Source organism: Cebus imitator, unplaced genomic scaffold (assembly GCF_001604975.1).
Source record: "Cebus imitator isolate Cc_AM_T3 unplaced genomic scaffold, Cebus_imitator-1.0 Scaffold188, whole genome shotgun sequence".
In the NCBI taxonomy this organism is placed as follows: Eukaryota; Metazoa; Chordata; class Mammalia; order Primates; family Cebidae; genus Cebus; species Cebus imitator.
Window position 1 is genome coordinate 6,551,620 of NW_016107503.1, and position 4,854 is coordinate 6,556,473.

Sequence of the window (4,854 nt, forward strand, 5' to 3'; positions counted from 1 at the left end):
CCCGCGCCCCCCTCAGCTCACTTCTAACAGGGAAGGAGAGTTTGAGCTTTTCCTGCTTCTAGGATGGTACAGGGCAGTCTGCAGCCTGGTCCCCATTCCTAGGTCAATAACCGAATCTGTGTTTTGTCTTGGAAATTCTCCTGAGTGACTCAAGTTAAGATTAAAAACCAACTGATACTAATTTCCCCTTCCCATGAGAGCGCTCAGCAATCATATCAATTGTGTGATCATTAATTTTCTTAACTTTTTGGTTTGGTTTGGTTTTTGTTTCCTTCTTCTTTTCCATTGGGTTTGACCAGTTCTATCTGACTTGATCAAATCCAAAAAAAAGTTCCAAATTATGGGGAACTAGGCCTCTGAATTGGATAAATCCATGCCAAAAAAATTAATTAAAAATAAAAATTAAAAAAGAGGGAGAACTGGGGGGAAAAAAAGCAGCCATCAAGAAAATAAAGGTTTTGACTACTTCAGGGTCTTTATTTATATCGCAGGGCCACTTTTGCTAGCCAGACCAAACTAAAAGAGCAATGGCTGTCACCTCGTACCCCAGGCTATAATTCAGTAGCTAAGGTTCTGCCCCTTTTTTCACCATGACAACCTGGGTTTGGTTCCTAAATCAATTTCTTTCCAATTGATATTTGGGTTGCTTTAGAAATATCAGCTATTTGTCCTAGCTAAAATATAGTAATGGAGGTTAAAAGGATTTTTAACATGTATATTTCAATATATGTCTATATATATTAAAAATATATAATATGCACATATATTTATATATGTTAATATATATTAAAACATATATTTATTTAAAAGTCATTAATACTTTTTTTGTCTTCTTGGACCTTGTTGTTTGAGAAAAAGTCCTTTTTCTTCTCAGCTGACTGAATTCTGTTTTCTCCGTTTACTTCTGTCTGTCTGTCCTTTCCCTTGCCACCCTCTGCTGCATGAGGGACCTGAAATAGTTTCTAACAGCCTGGGATTTCTTAATGAGAATGGAGGGATTGCCAGACTTTTTCTTTGGGTAGAAACCTCTGTTTTTTCTTATGGAATCCCAAGAGTGTAAACAGAAAATTTCCTCTCAGATCTTAAACTGCTTGCTTTTGTATTGTGCTACCTATTTTTGTTTCCTAAGTATTGACTAAAATAGTTATTACAACCAAGGATACTCCTGGGATGTTTAAGATAAGAAAGGGTATAGTTTAGACACTTAGAGAAATGTCTTTGTTACAAAGTGCGCTATAAAATAATTATGTGGCCTAGCCCACGGTAACTCTATCTTTTGAAGACCTGGGATTCAGTGTGGGCTCTGCTGAGAGCTCAGGTCCAATTAAAAGCTAGAGACTAAATTTAGAACTATCTAAATAAAATTGGTCTACATACAGTCCTAGGATAGATTTCTGTAATGCTATGTTTGATTTGGCATCCATTTTTAATCTCCCTCTAGTACACCAGACTCCTTCTCACTATACTGTGATATCTAAATTTTGCTATCTGATGTTTCACCTAAGAGTTGTCCCTTTAATATATGAATTAGGACTCTCTAGCTGACAACCGCCTAGAGCAACAAAACAGGTGATCAAAAAATTGGAAGTCTAAAATAGGAGGGGAAAGAAGAGTTCTTATGAATGTGTAAGATCTACTATCAGCTTGTCTAATACATTATATAATTATGTGTCGTATATATGTTTCACTACTAAAAATATATTTTAAAAACTCGATTAAATTGACTTAAAGGGAAAAAAGCACTTAAATGAAGTACACTATCAGAAAAAATAGACTTGAAGATAAATGCTTTTACAAGTTCATGTGATGTAAGTAAATCTTTAGTAAATAAACTGGTTTTAAAATGATTGGTAAAACAGAACTAGAAATGGCTTCAGAATTGACGACATACGTTTTCATTTAAATTTACTGGTCAAGTGGTTTTATATTTATCTCTGCTATGTAGTATAAGGTGTCAAAATTTGAAATGAGGGTTATAAAGTTATGAATGCTGCCCAGAAGAGAATTATCTTTGTGTAATTTTTGATAAATAAGGCAATTAATATTGTTTGTTTAATGAAAATAGCTAAGTCTTGAGTTATTGGACAAAACAAACAAACAACATTTATATAATCTTAAGGGTTTTTTGTTGTTGTTTGTTTTGGTTTGGTTTTGTATTTAAGGCAGGGCTTTGAAGGGGTGATCTTGAATTCCTGGGCTCAACGAATTTGAATTCCTGACTCATTATGAAGTATGAGTCACCATGCCCAGAGTAATCTTAAGGTTTTTACTTAGGAAAATCTGAAATTCACAGATAATGAAAACGGTTAATAGGGAAATAACTTTAAATGATAACTATCAGCTGGGCATGGTGGCTCACACCTGTAATCCCAGCACTTTGGGAAGTTGAGGAGGGTGGATCATGAGGTCAGGAGTTTAAGACCAGCCTGGCCAACATGGTGAAACCCCTTCTCTACTAAATACACAAAAATTGGTCAGGCATGGTGGTGGGCACTTGTAATCTCAGCTACTCAGAGGCTGAGGCAGGAGAATCGCTCGAACCCAGGAGGTGGAGGTTGCAGTGAGCCGGGACTGCACTGTTGTACTCCAGCCTGGGGGATGGAGTGAGACCCCGACTCAAAAAAAAAAAAAAAGAAAACACAAAAGCTAAAATAATTCACCAACCCTCGCTGCAAGAAATCTTGAGTCCTCCAGGTGGAAGCAAAAAGATACCAGATAAAAATGTGGACCTACCCAAATAAATGAATAATGGAAATGGATTTTGGAAAGCATGTACTAACCATTTTCTTATTTAGATTAGATCAGATTAGATTAAATTAAATTAGAATTTAAATATTCTAAAAAGTGTTTGACGTAGTAAGTAAAAGTAATAACGAATTACAAACTGATAATGGATAAAAGAAAAATACACGCTAACACTAAGATAAAGGCCAGAAAGGGAGGTGTCATGTCACTTGAAAGCTGACTGCGGTGAATTAGAGATGTATCCCAGAAACCCTAAAGCGGTCACTGAAATAAGGAGAGTTATAGCTAACAAAGCAACAAAGGAAATAAGTGGACTGAAATAAAAGCCACGTGGTCACTCTGCTGGAACAACGGCTCTCCAGGCCCCCACCCCGGAGAAGCACACAGTGGCCAGCGAGAAGTGAACAGAATGCTGACTGCAGCATTGTTTGTATCCTACAGTATTAGAACCAACTCATCTTAAAGACACATGAAAAGGGTTTTATTTATTTAACAAACAGACAATTGAACAAACAATGGAAGCAAGTCCTTTGCCAAAAAGAACGCAGAGGGTCGCGAGACGCTGCTCCGCCAAAGATTTCGGGGTTCCCAGACGCCGAAATCTAGTTTTCGGCCTGTTCTTCTGGAAGATCTTATTCTTGGGGAGCAATAGGTCCTCGCATTTGGGGTTCTTTCAGGTTCTCTCTCCATTTCCTCATTCTGCTACAATTAAAACAAAACAAAAACAAAATCCCCCCGAAACCAATTCTCACTTCCAAAAGGTCCCCCTGTGCCTCCGCAGGAGCCTTCCAGGAGGTCTGGGTGTCTGGTCCACCGCTCCCCGGCTTCTGTTTCTGCTTTTGCTTTTCCCTTCCCGGCTCCCGCCCTCCCGCCGCGACCCCCCGCCGTCCAGCTGCGCCCCCCGCCCCGCCCCACCGCGCAGGAGGTGCCCTGGAGGCCCTGCCCGTTGCCGCCCGCGGGGTGCCGAGAAATCACCGTCAATAAACCCTTTGTGAAAATAACCTCCCCGTGGAAAACGCCCTCGTGGTTTCCATTCTCAGAGCTCCTCAGAGGACTAAAAGCTAAAGGCGACGATGCATTCATTCGACAAGTCCTAGCGGTGCGCCCTGCTGAGTGCAGGACCCTGCTCCCCGCCAGGGGACCCACGAGCGACTCTCACCCCATCCCTGCCCTGGTGGAGCCCCCGTGCGGGACACAGGATCGGGAGACGGCAGCGGAAGCTCCGCAGCGCCCCGAAAGCGACTGGGCAGGGTGCGCACAGGCTCCCTCACTGGGTGAAGGCGGCGCAAAGAACGGGCAGAGCCATCCCGGGAGCCCGCCGGGCGCTCAGCGTCCCTTGGGCCCCTAGGGGGCTCAGGCGGGGTCAGACCAGGGAGATTCCAGGGGCTTCTGAAACAGGCGAGGGGCGGGGCGGGCGAAGGCCATTCATCTGTCCTCGCTCCAGAATCTCCCAACGCGCGGGTGTCCAGCGTGACCGCTCGGTCTCTCCTGTTTTCCAAGGCCTTGCTCAGTTGTCCTGCCCGCGGCCGGTGAGGATGCACCAGACGGAGGAAGTTCAGTGAGTGCGCCTTACCTATAGTGCCCAGTAGGGACGCAGCACCTGTCTCTGTGGCGCAATCGGTTAGCGCGTTCGGCTGTTAACCGAAAGGTTGGTGGTTCGAGCCCACCCAGGGACGCTAGTTTGGAGCTTTTAAAGCAATTCACGAATTGTCAATCACTAGATAAGTGGGGAAGATTTTATCTTCCGGAAGTCCTAAGCCACTAATTTATGACTGATCCGAGTCGAAGCCCAGCCCACCTCCCCGACCACATTCTTAACTAGATATCTTCTGAAATGCCAGGTTTACACCTGCGCAACTCAGGAATCCTGAAACAGACAGCTAGGAACCCACTTCTGGTGTGACAAGATTCTAATTCAGTCTGTTATTCACTTAGAGAAATTTATGTGCCTCTAGTTTTTCATTTTTTAACAATAGGAGGTCAGTAGTATCCCCAGGATGTGCCTGGAATTGATATTTCTGTAGTGTAGAGAACTGGATGCACCAATGATACATTATAGAGTTTATATAATGCCTCTAATCTGAGTACATTCTGCAAATGTATCTTTCA

General features: G+C 42.7%; 1 non-coding gene across 1 annotated transcript; it reads left to right on the plus strand.

Moving 5' to 3' along the window:
- The first annotated feature begins 4,347 nt into the window (after nucleotides 1–4,347).
- On the plus strand, nucleotides 4,348–4,421 carry TRNAN-GUU. The gene has a single exon. It is a non-coding gene; the product is annotated as a tRNA-Asn (tRNA).
- Nucleotides 4,422–4,854: the final 433 nt, after the last annotated feature.